Source organism: Papio anubis, chromosome 9 (assembly GCF_008728515.1).
Source record: "Papio anubis isolate 15944 chromosome 9, Panubis1.0, whole genome shotgun sequence".
NCBI classification, from domain to species: domain Eukaryota; kingdom Metazoa; phylum Chordata; class Mammalia; order Primates; family Cercopithecidae; genus Papio; species Papio anubis.
The window spans coordinates 97,228,714-97,248,684 of NC_044984.1; the positions used below are offsets into that span (position 1 = coordinate 97,228,714).

Below are 19,971 nucleotides of genomic sequence, written 5' to 3' on the forward strand. Positions count from 1 at the left end.
AGTCCCAGCTATTCGGGAGGCTGAGGCAGGAGAATCACTTGAACCTGGGAGGCGGAGGTTGCAGTGAGCCAAGATCACGCCACTGCACTCCAGCCTGGCAATAGAGTGAGACTCTGTCTAAAAAAGAAAAAAGAAAAGAAAAAAAGTATATTAAACACTGTGAGAAGTCCTGCAGGGTTTAAACCTATTGAACTTGGTTCAACCCAAATTTATTTGATTTTAGAAGCATCTTTCGAGTATAAGTCTTTAGAATATTCATGGATCCACAATTTTGAAGACTTGTGTTTGAAAGTCAGGAGCTCAGAAAGCCAATTGCTTCCTTCAAGGTACTTTTCTGTGTGAGGGTCTGCTGCCCCCAGGTGGACAGAAAGACCTTGGCTGGAAACCCAGAGTCTGCCCTGCCAAGCTCCCCACAGGGGTAATTAAGAGAAAGTAGAATAAATAAATAATTTTTTTCTGTTACTATGTGTTTTAAAATAATTTGAGGAAGAGTTATTTATTAAAATACTAAGTATAAAAATGGATATTACTAGACAGAGGGAGTACCAAGAGCTAAGACTCCAAGTTGCTCCTCATGAAAAGACAATCTTTGTATTTTTGTAGCCCCTGCTCGGAGAACTGCTGAGACAGGCACGCAATAGGTATCAACAAATATTTGTGGAATAAATGACTGGCTCATTGACTTATTACAAAGAAGGGCAGAAAATCTGAGTGAATGTTATGTTTCTAATTACGTTCTTCAGGGAGCTCAAAGAACTGCTGCAAATATGTATAAAAATTCCAGGTAAATGACTGGGAGCTTTTTCTCCGGGAAGATTCAGTACTCATTAAGGAAGAAAGGAAAGCTAATAATATTTTAACAAATGTGTCAGCTAGAATTAAAATTCAAAGGCTCTCAACAGATAACCAGTAAGTTTGGCTAACCAGAATAACCAACCCTATAAAAATTACAGCCCTATAATTAAGTATAACTGAGTTTTTCTCTGAAACAGCAATGTGAGAAAGTGGAAGGTGAGACCAGTGGTTTTCAACAGCAGCATACCAAAGAAGTTTCTACTTTCCAAGTTTCTAAAATCATTACTTTTTGTTCTTGTCTTCTCTCCTTTTTCTCTTTATTTGTATTACTGTTAAATATGAGCCATTTTGTGGACTGTAGTTGGGAAGACAGACATAAAAGCAGTAATCTAACTACTCATACTAGAGAACAGGAGGTGATGGAGAGAAAACCTGGGCGTTGTTCAGTTGGAGGCCTCAGGTTCTGAGCGGCAGTAAGTGCCTTTGATTAGGTGAAGCAGAAGTAACCATGTATCAGAAAGGCACTGGGGAGCTCCGATCCCGATGTGTAGAAGGAATGAAAGCAGCTCAAGCCTCCTCAGCAGCAGAAATTCACAAGCTAAATTCACGAGCTTTCTGTCATGGATCATTAACATTATTCATTTCTAATGACAGTTTCTGTATCTCTGTGTTTACAGTCAGAGAGAGGGGAGCTGATTGGCCAAACTGATGTCAGATGTGCCTGAATATTTCCCGTTTGCTTCTCCAAGTGCATTAGTTTTCCTTCCCCACCCTTGTCTGCTCTACTCTGAGTCCCAGGCGGGTCAGCCTGAATGGACTGAGTCATGGACCCTTTGCCCTCTGACTTCCAGTTGGGTTCAGCCGATGGAGAGTGCTGCAGGAGATCAGAGGGAAAGAGGGGAGTGATTGGCATATTTATTCCCCTAGCTGCCTCCCTGCTGGGCCATGTGGCCTGGCTACCTCCCTCTACTCAATGTAACAGCTACTGTTAAAGGTCTTTCTTTCCGTTTAAGCTTAGGGGTGGGGCTTTGCCTATTCCTTTTATATATATAATTTTTTACGACTTGCCCATTGCTTGTATCCAGTCCCCATAATGAATTCCTCCCAGTTTACTCAATTTGAGTATTCCTTCTGTTCCTGTTGGGTCCTGATAGATAATAGAGAAATACCACACAATCCATCACGCAATTACTCAGCATCTCTGGGCTACACTTTCCTCAGCTGAAAAAATAGGTCAATACTTCATAGAGTTATAGTAAGGCTTAAGTGGGTTAATATATGTAAAGCTTGGCACATTAAAAAAAACAACAAACCTAGGCTATTATTATCGACATTTTGTCATTGTGATGAGTTCATTAAATATATTTTTATAAATGTGATTAAAAATGTTATGTTTGTAAGAGACTTCACATAAGCACTTTTCAAACTCAGTAAAGATTCACGTGTGACCAAGTATCTCCATTTGGGCCAGAAGAAAGTGAGATTATAATAGTTCTGGTAGCCTTCCCAGGAGTAGGTAGGTAGTGGGTTTCTGAACTAATTGTATGGATTGACTTCTGTTAACTTCTTAAGAGATGGGCTGTGAGCAGCCTTCCGCCCACTGATCACTCCCAACCACTGAATCCATCAGTAAAGAGAGCCCATCTTCAGAGGAGCACCAAAGGCAGACACTGCCCTCTCTTCATGGAGCAACATTACCTGCTGGCCCATCCTGCATGATGAAAAATATTCCCTTTAAAAATGTCCCCTTCCAGGGAAGGCTCTGGATCCCAGAATACTACATAACGGGTTTACTTACTCTTCACGGCCCAAAGCCAGTTCCACAATGTCTGCCCTTAACTTCTGTTCTCTAGACCTGTGGTACCTAGAAAGGAAGAGATTTGCTGAGAAGGCTCCATCTTTAGGACACGTCCCATTTGTTCAGCCAGAGATTTTGTTTTAGGGTTTTTTTTGTTTGTTTTCCCCCTAAGATAAGAAATTACCACAGTTCTAAGGTTGGAGAATGTCATTGAAGGCAGGCAACATGGCTTTGTTTAAAAAGCATGAGGTCTGAAGCGAGAGAGACCTGGGTTTAAATCCCAATTTGGTCATTTATTAGCTGGATGACCTTGGGAAAGTTACTCACCATCTCTGGGCTGAAGGATTATCATCAGTAAATCAGGGTGTACATCTTGTTTCTGTAGGATTCTTGTGAAGATTGTGAGAAGATGGAAACTGTCTGACAGGGTACCTGATGCAATCAATAAACGGTGACAATTATTGGCAGAAATAGTAGTCGTTTTCATTCTTAAAGTCCTTACCTGTCATGCAGAAATACTCCAAAGCATCTCATAGATGCATATATTCTGGATTGGGAGGGGCCAAAATATCCAGTTACTTCAACAACCTCTCCTCCCCAACCCCCTGCTAGACAGAACTCTACAAAGCCAGTGGGCAAGGTATAGGGATCCTCCTGGGACTTCCAGTTGGCTTAAATCTAGACACGTGACTACATTTAGTGAGGACTCACTCTGTGATGGGCACTGCTCTAAGACTTCCATAAATATTTTCTAAGTTAATACTCAGCACAATCTGTGTTGTATTTCCTACCATTGCGCCCATCTTACAGATGATGGAACTAAGCCTCAAAAGAGTTAAGTGACTTTTCCAAAGTCACATAACCCATGAGTGGATGCAGAATTTGACCCCAGGCAGCCCTCCTTTTTAACCACTCTATTGTGCTGGCTCAATATCTGGCTAAAAGACACAGCAAAACAGTCATAGGCTCTACATGCTAACATGGCTACTTGGACTGAATTGACGCATCAGCACAGCAACTGATCTGATTGATTTGAGCATGCTGCATCTACTGGAAATACAGACGTCCTATAGACCAGAGCTTCTCAACCCTAGAAGCAGATGAGGATCACTTGGAGAGCTTTTTAAAAAGTACCAATGCCTGTACCTTACTGAAGGAGACTCCTATTTAATTGCTCTGGGTGGAATCTGGGCCCAGAAAATTTTCAAATCTCCCAAAAAGTTCTAATACGTAGCCAGAGTTGAGAATCACTGGTGTAGACTCTTCTTGTCCTTGATGGTGACACTTAGTCACAGAGCTTCTTGGAGTTCTTTAGAGGTTGGGTTTGTTTATCTTGACATTTAGTTCAGAACTAATTAGCTGATCCTCATACACTATGCAATAATACATTGTGTAAATTCTGACTTGGGACACCACTTTGCATAGAAATATGAGCCTTTCCAAAGAGAACATTTTTCTGTATTACTAAATGTAGTCAAGTTTCCTTTGGAAAATGGCAAAATCCAAATCTCTTTTTCCTACTAATCATGTGTTGCAAAAAGATTGCCTTGAAACGTTGCAAGGCAGCCAACACCATTCAGTAAATTACACCATGTAACTGGCTTAGGCCTCATTAGGCTTGCCCTCTTTGGCCTTATCAAGGGAACAGCCACTTCCCTTTGCAATCCCTTCTGGGAATGGATTTCTTCACTTTTCCCTGAAAGGTCAAGACATCCATCTTTCCCTGAATCTCTCATCAAGAAGTGACAGTTCAGCTTTTTTTATTATCTTTTTGTGCCTCTCCTTTGAGGAGGAATTTTACTTAAAAATTAAAGATATCTTCAATTGTAGATAATTTATATTTGAAACCAAAACAGAACAATCTTATTTTGAAAAAGAATACTTATAGTGAATTGTGTTAGACGTCTAACGAGCATTCCTCTTCCTCTTTCCTAACAGGATATGATTTTGTTTAGGTATCTGTCCCCTCCTCTGTACAGCTCATGTGTATTCAATGTCCATTTATGCTCATAATTCCGTTTGCTTATCCTTCTCCACTGTGACCTAGAATCTGAGTGCCTGATCTGGTGATGGGTGTGCACTGATGGCATTAATGGCTTCCTTGCACTGTGGCTTTCAGAGTGAGGGTGGGTATCTATTCTTCTGGTTTCATTTTTTCCTAGGTAGTTGCAAGTTGACAGCATCCCTCTATGAATGCACAAAGAACCTCTTGGGCAACCCTCCCTATCTGATTCTCGGCACTTGTGTTTTAATAACAGCCCCCTAATCCTCAGGCTGAGGGCAGTATTGGTTCCTGTTGTTGCCAGCCCTGGACACTGCACCATCCCTTGCTGAGTTCCCTAAACTTTGACCACAGCTTTATAGTCACTTTATTAAATTCTCATTAAACTAGTTTCAATGTGTTGTCTGCTCCCTGCTGGGACACTGACAGACGCGTGACTCACATCTCCAGTTCCAGGGTCTGAATCTTGATTGTCCTAACCTAGTCACAGTATCCCATGGACCAGTGGTCAGTTCAGACACCGGGATTAAGGCAATCAGTGCGTGGAACTTCCTTAAGAAATATTTGTGATGCAGAGGTGAGCACCTGACTTATGTTGGCCAATTAGATGGAAGGGAAAAAGGAAGTACCTGGCTTCAGCTTCCAGTAGTAGCTGTCTTGTGAGTGAGAGGGAAGACACTGTGGGCACAAAGACAACACCTCACGGGGCAGAGCCTGGAATTATAACACTGATATATATGTCACATATGTGGGCTTACTGTCACATATATGGGCTTATTGTTATAGGAAATAATAAATCTCCTCATAGGTTAAACCCAGTTTAGTTTTGTTTCTGTTTTTGTAATTTGCTGCTGAAAGCACCATAGCTAATGTGATTTGTTAGCATTTCTTTTAGTTGTGTAGCAGCCATGGGGTTTAAAGCATTTCCCATGCATTGTTCATTTTCATTTTTTCAAAAGCCATGTTAATGATTATAGTAATATTAATAGTTAGGGTAATAAGTAATAACTATATCTATGTGCTAGGTACTATTCAAAGCACTTTATAGATGTTAATTTGGTTAATCATCACAACAACTCTATTCAATAGGTACTACTATCATTCCTATTAAGGTTATTAGATGACAGACAGAAAGCCCTGAGATATCAAAAACATATATCAGGTCACCCAGCTGGTAAGTAGCAAAGCTGAAATTTGAGCTCAGACAGTCCAGTCCCAGAGTCTGTGTTCTTTATATGAATGTATCCTACCACTCATAATTCAAATGAGGAAACTGAGGCTCAGAGAGCCAATGAACTAGTTAAGAGAAGAATCGGGAAAACTAATACTGAGCAAAATCTACTGCTATTTCCACTATGCCACATTTTCCTTCCAGTGAGCTTCCCATCAAGGCCTTTTTAATAATTTGTGGAGCAGTTAATGCAAATGAGAGCTCTCCACCCTTCCAAGTTATTCTTGTGGAACTTGGGCAACATGTGAGGAGAGACTCCATCTAGAGGCCTCTAAGTATAGTGCAGTCTAAAGATTACACACGTGATATTCAAATCTTACACACTCTCTAAAAGAATTTTGCAAATGTGTATACCCCTCGGATATTTTTAAGTTATCATCTAAAAATTTATCCTATGTCATAAAAATGTAATCCCTGGTGTATTAAAATATTCACATTTAAAATAAAACAGTTAGTTAATTATTCTATTTGTATCCCTTTGAAATCTGATTCCATTGCAACTTGATTCTCACAATAATCCAGCCAAAAGTTGTGGTATGCACTTTGCTAATAGTTAGAAATTTTATGTTTGTCCTCTTTTCTGGAAACCATATTTTCATTTCATATTGCTCACAAAATTTTGTTGCAATGCAATATATTTTATTCCTAAAAGCATTTTATTGATCTTCACAAAAAAAAAGAATATAAATTAAGCCTCTTTAAAAAATTTTTTCCATGACTCTAAGATCCTGAAGGTTAAAATGTGTTTTGGATTGAGTGATATTTACAAATATTATTAATACACAATTTATAAATAATTGCTAACCACAAAAGTGTACTATAATTGGAAATGCATTTTTTAATTAGAAAGATGGAAAATTTTTTAACCCTCTTAGTTTATATAAAATGTATTTGTTACTAAAATGAAACAGGAACAGTATTGATTATATTTGCTTGGGTTTTTCCCAATTTTTTATAGTTGCAGGTGCTGAGAAACTATACAGGAATGCCACTCAATTCTTTGAGCACCTTGAGGTTATTTGGCAAAAGTATATCATGATCTATGACCAAAGATGATTTTGATAAGCAATCAGATGTTTATTTTCTTCACAGTCTTTATCAGACAAAATAATCATATCCTTCATTTGTTTATTTTAGTCTCCCCTCCTGCCTCCCTATATCAGGACACAGATATTATAAAAGCAGAAATCTTGCCTGTATGCTTTGGAATAATGTCTGTCACATCATAGGTGCTTAACAAATATTTGTTGAACAAATGCCTGAGGCAACCCACATTCAAAGGAAAGGCAAGTACGGTGATTCTATTAGGACAGGGGATAAGGGAAGTTTGGATGTGTAGGTGATTGTGGTCTTCATGACCTCACTGTTAAAGTTTCCTTCTTCACCGTAAGTAGTAGCCTCTCTGAAGCACTATTGTTCCAGCAGAACAGGGATTCTCCTCCCATCCCCACAGGTACAGCGGGAACAGCTAATTTTCCTGTGTCTCTGGTCTCAGGTACCTTAACAGCCTCCCCTCTAACTTCTCCTCAGTAAGTTCTCTTACTAGATCCCCCAGTAGGCTGAATGGCCATCTGTGGTGTCCTTGGGTGATTTCGACGTGTCTGCTGTTTCCACGAAACTTTGTTTATTCCCCAGCTCCACGCAACTTAGGCAAACACTTCTAGAAAGTCCCAATAATACTTAACAATACCATACATAACATTTCCATGCCATTGGAAGGTCTACACATTACATTTTTATATCTAATTTTTATAATTATCACGGGTTGTGAGGTGAACACCCTAAATTTGAAGGTGAGAAAACTGAGGCCCAGGAAGGTAAAAATCACACACCCAATATTACATCATCCTCAGATGGCTGAGTATGAGTTTGAATGCCTCAACTAGAAATAGTGTAGATTTAAATTTAAGCCCAGCTCTGTTCAGCAACTTACCAGGGAGACTACAAAAAAGTAACTTAATGTCTCCGAATTTTAGTTGACTCAGTAAAATGCAACCATGAAAATCATTTGATGTCAGAAGGGAATTAATACATTTATAGCCTTAACACTCCCCAGTACACTATTTTTCCTGCCATGAAGCAGTATTATTATTATCCCCATCTTAAAGATGAGAAAACTCAGGCATAACATAGCAGAACAGCATAGTCCTCAAGAATCTGGGCTTTGGGCCAAGCATGGTGGCTCACGCCTGTAATCCCAGCACTTTGGGAGGCCAAGGTGGGAGGATTGCTTGAGGTCAGGAGTTCAAGACCAGCCTGGTCAACATAGTGAAACCCTGTCTTTACTAAAAATACAAAAAAAAAAAAAAAATTAGCTGGGTGTGGTGGTATGCATCTGTAATCCCAGCTACTCAGGAGGCTGACGCAGGAGTATTACTTGAACCCAGGAGGCGGAGGTTGCAGTGAGCCGAGATCATACCATTGCACTGTGCCAGCCTGGGCGACAGAGAAAGATTCCACTAAAAAATAAAATAAAATAAAAAACGTGAGATTTGGAGTCAAGCTACTTGAGCCAGGTCCTGGCTCTATCACTAACTAGTTAAGTAACTTTGGGCTAGTTACTTAATACCTGCCTGGCACAAGGTAAAATTTAATATAATATATGTCAACCGGTGTTGGGCAACTTCTCCAAGGCCACAAACAAACCATAATAGTGCCAGGCTTCAAAGCTAATTAGCCAATTTGGTTTCAGAGATCATGGTGTGTACCATAACACTGTTATCTTTAGAGTCAGAAAGTCAGGGGATAGGAAGATAAATATGAGACAGAAAGAAAAACCTGGAGGTTTGAGACTGATAAAAAGTACAGGCAAAAGAGAGAAGAGCAATTTGTGGTGCATCAGGGCATTTTACTCTATGGCAAGAAGTGGAATTTCCCATAAGTTGTCCTTTCCAAAGATTCCAGTGAAGCACTATATTGCTCCGCAAGGTTTTTTGTTTGTTTGGTTGGTTGGTTGGTTTTTTTTGTTTTTTGTTTTTGTTTTTTTTTGCCAGGATGACATTTCTTTAGAAAGAAGTACTGTTTCTAAAACAGGACACAATGCAGCCCAGCTTTATTTGGGTTAAAAGTTCTAAAATAATTTCAGTAGTTCACTCTGGATACAGCCTCCAATGTGGGGTCTTGGAAAGAAAGGGCAGAAATTCCTAGGGCAAGCACCACTGTGTGTTTCCTAGGCAGTGATACGGTCTACATGTTGTGGATCCTCATTCTGTCCGAGGAACTGACCAACCAGCTGATCAAGATATCAACCCACTGAGGGTGACCAGACAGAAGCATGCTACTCCCTTCTCTGTTTCTATCTACCCTCACCTTAGTGCCCATACTAATTAGAACTCCTTTTCTCTCCAGGAAACTTTATCCAAGAAGCCCCACTTCCCCTTTCAAAGTAGATTGGTTCCTGGAAATATTCTTGGCCTGGGAAAGAGAAATCATTTTCTATTTTCAGCTGGAGTTAGGTATTATTCGTGGACACCTGCTAGATCCCAATAAACAGATTCTGCCTGAAATTATAGCCTTTTTGTGTTCCAAAAACTAGCTCTCCTCTTAGCCTGTGGTACCCACAGTAACAAACCCAATATCAACAATCATATCTATCATGCAGTAAGCAATCACTACATTTCCTTGTTGAAATGAATCCTGTGTTTTTGAGAAGGTCACCTTACCTGACCTCAGTTGGGGAATTTCTGTGCTGCAGAATGTCTGTGGTCTCTTTTCAGCTTTGAGATTTATAAATCCGGTATGTACCATGAGGTCCCTTATGGTTCCTCAGCAAGATTCTATTGCTGTTTATTATTATTATCAATAGGAATAACAAGGGCTAACATTTCCTGGACACTAACTATGTGTCACTGTATTAAGTATTACTATATATAGTATATATAATCCTTACCAAAAAGAATGTGAAGTATGTATTATTTTCATTATCCCCAATTTGCAAACTGGGAGACCAAAGTTTAGGTAGGTTAAATAAATTCCCCAAGGTTACCCAGCTAGGAGTGGAGGAGGCAAGATGTAAACCCAGCCCAGACTATTCACTCCAGACTACTCACTCTACTACATGGAATTACTCTTTCCAAGTTACATGTGAACAAGAGAGTTCAATTTTTCTTTGTCTATATATTTGGGGTTAGAGTTTTTATAGTACAACATATTAATTGGCCTAAATTTCTAGCCATATTCTTAGGAAAGATAGGGATCTGCCTGTCAGGTTCCTGCATGATAGTGGCAATGATGGTACTTATTTTCAGTGCAGATAAAAAGCCTGCCTGGAATCTTCTTTTTGGAAGGTTCAAGAGTATAACCAATACGTTGTAAGGTGGAATTAAGATAAACAAGTGCATTTTACTTACAGGGTGAAAGTGGTCCATACCAGATTCATGATTGGTTACCAGGTGATGGCAGTTGTCAAGATCTTGTATTTTTCCATGGAAACAAGGAAACCATAAGAAGGAGAAAAGAAGATACCTGAGGTAAGAGAGAGAAAAAGGAGACATTAGAATTAATCATTTATAGGATAAGGGCATATAGATGAGAATCTTGGGGGGAAAAGCAATGCAGAAGCTTGGGTGAGCAACACACACTATCATCATCATCATCATATCATCATCATCATCACTGTCTTTGTCGTTGTCATCATTATCATCATATGCACATGTGTCCTAGTTTGGGTCTTTCAGAAGCAGACTCTGAGAAAAGGATCCTGGTGAAAATAGTATAGCTGGAAACTAAAAATTGAAAAATGGGAAATAGAGACAGATAAAGAAAGGTAATAATTACACGGAGTGTTATCAAGCAGGCAGCTATTATTGTGGGCAACTCAACTTACTGCCTCTGAGAGTCAGTGAGGGAGAAAGCCTCTACCAGTTCTTACTGGTCATTGGTAGAGGAATGATGGGAAGTTATTAATTCCTAGGAACTTTTGGCCTACCATAAAGGAAAAGTGCTTTAGAACCTGAATAAAACTTTTAAAAAGAGAAACAGGAGCTGGCAGTTGGCAGTCAGCCATTCTGCACTAAAGAGGAAAGGGCAGAAGGGTGGGGGGGAGGGTCACTGAGAGCATCTGAAACAATTTTGCTTTTAGAGGGTAAGAGACAGATGGTAGTTAACATGTATTGAATGCTTAGAATTCATTTAATTTTCACAGTCTGCATAGAAAGTGTGTAATATTGTTGGCATTTTGTAGTTAACAAGAAGTACAGAGAGGTAACATATTTGTTCATGTGGGAATAGCTGGTAAGTGGCACAGCTGGGAGTTGAATCCAGAGGTCCTGACTCAAACCTTCCACGTTATTCCATCTAACTATGCAGACTGTAGCCTCAGGTTCCTTAACCTATAATCTCCAGCTCCATCCCTCTTGTTCATTATGGATATTTTTTACCCAAAAAGGACCAATCTGCTTCCAACAAGTTTCAACTCTCCTTGATTTGCATTTTTTCCACGTAGGATTAGTGATAACTACTACAGTTAGCTCTCTCCTAAGCTCCTTACAGGCTTGTCTTACTTAACACTCCCATCAAACCTATAAGGTGGATACTGTTATATTCTCACCTTACCAATGAGGAAACCAAAGCACAAGGTGATGAATAACTTGCTTAAGGTCATGTATTGAGTGAATGGCAAAACCATGTTCAGCCCTTGCTTAACCACGATGTTCTGCTCTCTCTTTAGCTAGAAAGATTCGAAATAGTAAAGTTGTGTGTAGACTGTGGCACATGGTAATTCCAGGAATTGCCTTTAAAGTGGAACAGGTTTGTAATCATAGCCAATCCAGGGAAATGGCAGAACTTTATCTCCATCCTCAGAGCCTCTGATTTAGATTCAGAGCCTCTGCTTAGAGAAATACAACGATTTACCTCTTTCTTTTGGGTTACCATGTCCATATCCGAGCTCTTGTTTTAAGGCATCAATAAACATGGTGACAATCGGCTTAGAAATGTTACATTTCATGTAAATTTTCACCTGAGACAAAGCATCTTTGGTCTTAGCAGGTCTGAATTCTAGATGATGAATCTTTACTTCAAGGGATTGAAAGGGAGAGATGGATCAGTCATTGAAATCTTCACGACTTGCTTTTTATCCTCAAATTTCAGTAATTTTTTATTGCATAAAACATTAAAATAAAAATAAAAACAGCAACAGTAACAAGTTCGAATTACCTTTGATCACATTATCTTTCTTCTTTTTAAAACAGTATGTGGGGTAAAGAGCAAGAGCAGTGTTTGACCATCATTTCAGAGCCAGTAGTAACCACCAGCAACATTCCCAGTTGCTGGTCTCTCTTATCCTCTGTGATTATACAAATATACATATATGCCATGTACATACATATACACCATTAATAATGTTTTTCAAAAAATGGAAATGTGTTCATGCTTTATGTTTGCTTAAAAATACCTCATAGACATCCCTAGGTCATTATTTATAGATTTACTTCATTTTGAACTCTTGAACAATGTTCTATTACATAGATACTAATTTTCTGAGCAATCTCTTACTAGTGGACATTTGGCTTGTATTGCGACATCTGCTGCAGAGATCATGTTGGTGTATTCTTTTGTACTCCCCAAATAGTGTCTTTTTAGAGCATGCAGCACTGGCCTGAAGATATCAGGTGGTTGTTTTTTTCTCTTTTCAACTAAGTAGGTAAAGCCTAACTGAATATTTAGTTTTCAGATTTCCAGACACCCTTTTACAAACACTTCCTGCTTCTGATTCTAGTTAGATGCCCATAACCAATAGCAGTAATTTATATTCTGAATCCTTAAAGACAACAGCATGTCTGCATTCCCATTCTAATGCCCAACCAAGAAGAAAACTTGGTGGCCACCTTCCACCTTCCTCTATCTTCTCCCCACTGCCTAGGTCCAGCTTCCCACTCTCTCTAGGACTAGCCCTGAGTCCTTTGGGGGTTAACAGAGACAAAACACTTGGAAGCCATTGATCAAATGTATTAAAATATGCTTCCCAGAATTCCCCACACATCCCCTCACACCCCTCCCCACACATACACAAAGAAAGGTCCAACTCTTTGAACAAAGATTGCACCTGCAAAAAGCTTCTTCAGTCTTGGAGAAACAGACTTTTTCATTGAGCTCTCGCCTGCACTTAAAACAGAAGCCAGTAGAAAGACCAACCGGAAGCAGAAGGATCTCACACTCCCTCTCCACCTTCCACTAGGAGAGAACCCCCAGGTCCCAACCCATCTGGACCCTGGAGACCCAGCCTTCTTCTCATCTCTCTCCATGAGACCTGAAGATTGGCAGGTCTGGGAAAAAGGGAGGTGGGGAGTGTGAAGACCTCCCAGTGGCTGGGAAAAGGGGAAGGGTGATGGATGAGTGAATTTCACATCTGGCCAACCTCTTTCCGTGAAGAACCAAGTTAGAAAGAGCGTGGAGAAGGGATGGGGAGGGGAAAGTGGATGAGGACTGCACTTGTTATGCTGGGAAACCTCAGTTCAACTCTACAGTGAGGCCTCTGACACGTCTCTAGTCTCTCTCTCATTCGTGAGCAAACAGAGTTCTCAAATGAAGTAGTACCTGAACGACGTGGGAAACTTTCAAAGCAGGCCTTCATCCCCGATCTCCTCCGGGGGCTCCGCGGCCGCCTCCTCGCCGCTGTCTGAGCGCTGCCTCTCGGGCGCAGTAGCTGAGCTCCCAGAGAGGAACTGACCTAGATCTTCATCGGGCGCCTCTTTCTCATCTCTCGGGCTCTAACTCCTCTTGGGGTGCTTAGTTCAAGGCTGGGCAGCCTAGAAGACACCCACCAAGTGTGGGTGGGGAAGAAGCAGAGCAAGGGCAGGCCGACCCGATCTGCAGCCACACTCCTCGTCCTCCGGGTGAAACTGCAGACGGCACAGCGCAGGGAGGACACAAGGGCCACAGGGCGGGAGCTGTCCGTGGTTCTGGCCGGCGTCGACCCGTGGGTATTTAAGGTCTGGGGCAGCCCGCCTACCTTCTGCTAAACCGCAGGGAGGAGTCGGGGGCTGCAGAACCTGGATTGGTTCTAATTAACCCACTCGCAGGCAAGGCCTGAGAGCCGCGTTTCTGCGCCCTTTGCAGCGCAAATCACTGCTGGGGAGAATCTGAATGTTTCTTTTCGGGTTCTCCGTCAGTGCCATTTCTCTTTGAGGACTTAGAAAACCTTATTCGGACACCTCTCATTTTCTCTTTTCCCCGATCCCCCAGAATTTATCCACCACCGCCCCAGTTCTCTCCCCTGCCCCACAAAACAAATCTATGCGGAAAAGCGCAAGGTGAGGGCTGCAGTAGCCAAATGGTCATTCCCAGCTTCACTCCTGATCTCCAAGCAGTCATGCTGGCCTTGGGGATTCTGAGGCAAACTGGGGATGGGACTGGTTTTAAACCCACCATCCCCACCTGTATGTTGACGGGATGCAACTTTAAGTTCATCAAATATAAACTAAATTTGTGGAACGATGAGGGTTGAATCTCTTGAGATGAATGCAGCGTGTTTCTGGTTCCAACTAAGCTGATTCTAAGTCAGGACTGATGCGTGCAAGGCGCTCCCTTTCAGGTTGGAGCGTTCCTGGGAAAGGAAGAGAAAAAGAGGTCGAGGAATCCAGCAGTGCTTAGGCAAAAAGACTAATATCCTAAATCAACTACACACGGTGGAGCAATAGAGGTTCTGCTGCATCGCCCTTGCAGTAATCATTTTAATGTGTCTAGTCTTTCACTGAGCCCGAATAAAGCATTTATTTTATTTTCAAATAAAAACTTGTGGAATTAAGCCCGAAAAGTGCAATACATTGAGTTTTAAAACCTTGTATATTAATGGATTATCTTTCCCCCTCGTCAAACTATACACCTGGTGGCAGATTTTAGCAACTTTTATTCTACAATCCTTTAATGAGTGGGGATGGAGCAATATTCCTGCAGCAACAGGGTGCTTTCTTATCACTTCCTCATATTTGAGGGACTGGTTTGTCTTACCCTATTTTGCAAGAATTTTTTATTCTGCCTCCTAAATTAACTTTTTCTGTAGGCTGCAATGTGCTCAAAGGGTGAAATGGCCACAGTGCCAGCGACTTTTATGTTAAAAATTGTTCTCCACTTCCTGTTCCTGGAAACACAAAAAGCCTCCCAGATCTCACTCTCCAAAATTACCTTAGAATTGGGCAGCAAAGTGAAGTCATGCTTTCTTGTACTGGTTCCTTAGTAAAACAACCTGTCTGTAGCATGATTTTTTTTTAAATCAATGTTGTTTATGTTAAAGCGTTAACTATTTCATAAAACGTGCACTGCACAACACCCCCAGCTGAAAGAATTGTTTTAATCTGTTCTCACGCTGCTAAAAGGAACTGCCCGAGATGGATAATTTATAAAGGAAAGAGATTTAATTGACTCACAGTTCCACATGGTTGGGGAGGCCTCAGGAAATTAATAATTATGACAGAAGGGGAAACAAACACGTCCTTCTTCACATGGTGGAAGGAGAGAGAAACGCAGAGCAAAGCGGGGAAAATCCCCTTATAAAACTATCAGATCTCATGAGAACTCACTCTCTATCATGAGAACAGCATGGGGGAACCACCCCCATGATCTAATCACCTTCCATGAGGTCCCTGTCCCAACTTGTGGGTGTTACAATTTGGATTCAAAATGTGATTTGGTTGGGGACACAGAGACAGATCATTTCAAGAAATGTCTTTAGCAGTGAAGCAAATGCTGACTTTTTGAAGGTTATGATCTACAAGTCTGGTAATGCTGCAGCTTCATGAGAGAAAGGAGGTTGCAAAATGAAGAACAATGTCAGAAATGAGGGTGGATGAATGAAGGTCTATTGCCTTAAGCTTCAAATGGGAAATTTCAATTTCAATCTCTAAAGTTGCCATTTTCAAGATAGTTTTAGTTTCAAGTTGATGTAAATTTTATTATTTTATTGTTCATAACACATGCACATGTGTGTACATGTATGTGTGTGTGTGCATGTGCAGTGTGCGTTAAAAGGTTTAAATTGTACTTTAATTAAAATTCGTTTCTCAACTGGAAGCTTCTTTACAGTTGTCATCTCTTTGGAGAGAGTTGTCAGTTGGGATTATGTTGCTGGATCAAGATGATCAGAGTAATAATAACCAACTCTTATTAGAGCCCATTTGCCCTTTAAATAAGAATAATAAATATTTAAAGTTGTTAGATAATATTGGAAGTGATTGAGGGCTTCCATATACACAATATGTTATTTGATCTTTGTGACAACCATATAAGATAGACATGCATCTTCTCCACCTTACGGATAACAAATTGAGACTTGGGGAGATTAAGAATCTATTTAAGTGGGTTCAGCTTGATGGAAAAACTGCCACTTGAATTGGGATCACCAGAGCAGTCTCCTGAAATATGCTACGTCTTTCTATCTCTATCCCAAATCGTAACATGTAGGAGTGCACTGCTTTTTTTTTCTTTCTTATTTTTTTTTTTAATGGTACCTGATTTTTGTCTGTGTAAAATATAAGACATTGGACATTGTCATTAAGGAGATAAATGACACATTTTTTCATTTGGTCTTTATGCAGCCAAAATTTATTCAACGTTTACTCTAAGCAAAATAATTGTCATAATCTTGTTTACGGGTCTTTGTACTAACTCATTCTCTTCCCATGCCCGACTCTTGCTGTATAAAAACATAGGCTTTCGGCCAGGCATGTTGGCTCCCAGCACTTTGGGAAGCCGAGGTGGGTAGATCACCTGAGGTTAGGAGTTCGATACCAGCCTGACCAACATGGTGAAACCCCATCTCTACTAAATACAAAAAATTAGCCAAGAGTCATGGTACATACCAGCTACTTGGGTGACTGAAGCAGGAGAATCGCTTTAACTTGGGAGGCAGAGTTTTCAGTAAGACAAGATCGTGCCACTGCACTGCAGCCTGGGCAACAAAAGCAAGACTCTGTCTCAAAAAAAAAAAAAAAAAAAAAAATGGCTTTCAGGCCTACCACCCACTTCCCTGCCCTCAGTAAAGGCACCAAATGTGCGTGCTGTCCTCAGTGCTGAGAATCTCCACTCTGGAAGGCATGGATAGTCTGCTCCGCTCTCTCTTTGCCCCAGGCTGAGGTGCCTTGTCTTAGAAGTTATATTCCTGGAGCAATACAGTGGATTTCACAGTCACAAAACCTCTATTGTGTAATTCCAGGCTGCACTCCATGCGGGGAAATTAGTAGCTATTTTTCACAAGAGTGACCTCAAAGAGAGTCTCTTGCCTCCATGGCTTTCCCAAGGACATTCTACGAACAGAAAGTTTGGGAAAGTTTCTGCTTCCTCCTTTTTCACTCTCAAACTTGATTTATTTTATTAGGCCAAGGAAACAGAGTTTATCTATCTTCACAGATTTGGGGAAGGTGGGCAGAAGCAGTATTTGGGTGCTGCTGGAGATGGAAAGCCTTTCTAGACCAACAGTTACTGTGCAGTCAAAGTTAGGTATTTCAAGCTAATTTTTTGTTTTGGGATGTTTTTGATGCCTGGTGACTCTCTAACGAACAGCTTTAAACTGTGTTCTATTCCAATACATGGCAGGGTGGGTCTTAGGGAAAGGGCCAGCTGCTCTGTGCCTTTGCTGATGGAATTCTCAACTTAGCCCTATCTATGGCCTCTGAGAGGTAGGAGGAATGGCGGGGAGTGGTGGTAGAATTAATGACTTCTCAAAGAAATTCACTTTTGAAAAGAGAGACATGAGGGAGAAACTCAAAGTCACAAATGAACATACATCTTAGTTCTTCCTTTCTAAATCCAAATTCCATCCTCCCCAGGCCCCTCATAAGGAAAGATGAAAATTATCCCTTTGACACAACTCACTTACCTTACATTTGCAAGGTAAGATTGTGGGACAAGACAGGTCCAGCTAACATTTGTTTGAGAACCCTTTGGAATAAAGAGACCTTAAAGAGGACTAAGTTTCTTTCTTTTAAAATAGATATTCCTTAATTTATGTCTACTTCTAGGAATAGTAAATTAAAGGCATCCAAACTATAGAAAAATTTTAATAACGTCAGTGAAAGATGCTGATCCACTTACTTCCTCTGGGCATCATGTACCACCTAAGAATGATCTAGGGAAAAATAAGTACCGCAGTTCAAGCTTAATTACTATTTATCTTTTATTCATTTAGGCAAATTTAAAAATTAACAGTCTGTTATGATTTCTTTAGTAACGTTTTCTTTTCTTGGAAACTTAAGAATCCCATCTCTCAGAGAAGCACATCTTTTTAAAAGGAAGTTTTAAAATTCACACATACAAATTACATATATTTATGGTGTATAATGTGGTGTGTATATATATATGTGCAATACATATATGCATATATACATGTGCATATACATATATGTGCACACACATTGTGAAATGATTAAATCAAGGTAATTGGCATATCCATCACCTAACATATTTATATTTTTGGAGGGTGAGAACATTAAAATCTACTCTTAGCAACTTTCAAGTTTCAAGCAATTTTACTTTTGAAACTTCACAGGAAATCTATTAAAAGGCAGTGACCATCTGTGTGTGTGTGTGTGTTTGTGTGTGTGGAGGGGGCACGCACACTTTACTGGGAAGAGTACTTTAAACACATTTTTAATCTTTCCTTTGCCAAAGACATTTTTATTTCTTTCTTAATTTTGTTTCCTTGATTTTTTTTTTTTTTTTTTTTTTTACAAATGTTAGGGAAGTCACTCAATGCTTTCTGAGCATTTCAGCCTGACTATGGACAACAGTGAAGTTTCGCCAGTGTAATTTTTTATCTTTATTTATCAACAAACATTTATTAAGCACTTACCATAGTGCAGTTATTATCCAAGCAGCATAAATACAAACTATCCATAATCTAGTCTAAACTGGATATAAGGGGTAATATCTTTCTTTTTAAAAAATCGCAGTTTTGTCTGGGTACGGTGGCTCATGCTTGTAATCCCAGCACTTTGGAAGGCCAAGGTGAGTGGATCACTTGAGCTCAGGAGTTCAAGACCAGCCTAGTCAAAATGGTGAAACCCGTCTCTACTAAAAATACAAAAATTAGCCAGGTATGGTGGTGCGTGCCTGAAATCCCAGCTACTTGGGAGGCTGAGGCAGGAGAATTGCTTAAGCCCAGGAGGCTGAGGTTGCAGTGAGCCGAGATCATGCCACTGCACTCCAGCCTGGGCAACAGAGCAAGACTCCATCTCAAAAAAAAAAAAAAAATCACAATTTTGACTAATTTATAAATTTTCTTTTTTTTTATTATACTTTATGTTCTAGGGTACATGTGTACAATGTGCAGGTTTGTTACATATGTATACATGTGCCATGTTAGTGTGCTGCACCTGTTAACTTGTCATTTATATTAGGTATATCTCCTAATGCTATCCCTCCCCTGTCCCCCCACCCCACAACAGGCCCCGGTGTGTGATGTTCCCCTTCCTGTGTCCAAGTGTTCTCATTGCTCAATTCCCACCTGTAAGTGAGAACATGCGGTGTCTGGTTTTCTGTTCTTGCAATAGTTTGCTGAGAATGATGGTTTCCAGCTGCATCCATGTCCCTACAAAGGACATGAACTCATCCTTTTTTATGGCTGCATAGTATTCCATGGTGTATATGTGCCACATTTTCTTAATCCAGTCTGTCATTGATGGACATTTGGGTTGGTTCCAAGTCTTTGCTATTGTGAATAGTGCCGCAATAAATATACGTGTGCATGTGTCTTTATAGCAGCATGATTTATAATCCTTTGGGTATATACCCAGTAATGGGATGGCTGGGACAAATGGTATTTCTAGTTCTAGATCCTTGAGGAATTGCCACACTGTCTTCCACAATGGTTGAACTACTTTACAGTCCCACCAACAGTGTAAAAGTGTTCCTATTTCTCCACATCCTCTCCAGCACCTGTTGTTTCCTGACTTTTTAATGATCACCATTCTAACTGGTGTGAGATGGTATCTCATTGTGGTTTTGATTTGCATTTCTCTGATGGCTAGTGATGATGAGCATTTTTTCATGCATCTGTTGGCTGCATAAATGTATTCTTTTGAGAAGTGTCTGTTATATCCTTTGCCCACTTTTTGATGGGGTAGTTTGTTTTTTCTTGTAAATTTGTTTGAGTTCTTTGTAGGTTCTGGATATTAGCCCTTTGTCAGATGAGTAGATTGCAAAAATTTTCTC

At 40.3% G+C, this 19,971-nt stretch overlaps 1 long non-coding RNA gene across 2 annotated transcripts; it reads right to left on the minus strand.

Annotated features, from left to right (window-relative positions):
* Positions 1-74: 74 nt before the first annotated feature.
* On the minus strand, positions 75-15,205 carry LOC108581098. 2 transcript variants are annotated; one of them, XR_001892929.3, is made up of 3 exons: positions 10,176-15,205; positions 2,921-3,025; positions 75-2,659 (listed from the first exon to the last, which is right to left on the minus strand). It is a non-coding gene; the product is annotated as an uncharacterized LOC108581098 (long non-coding RNA). The 2 variants fall into 2 exon arrangements; XR_001892930.3 differs by lacking the exon at positions 10,176-15,205 and having other exon boundaries at positions 78-117; positions 2,594-2,659; positions 2,921-8,092.
* Positions 15,206-19,971: the final 4,766 nt, after the last annotated feature.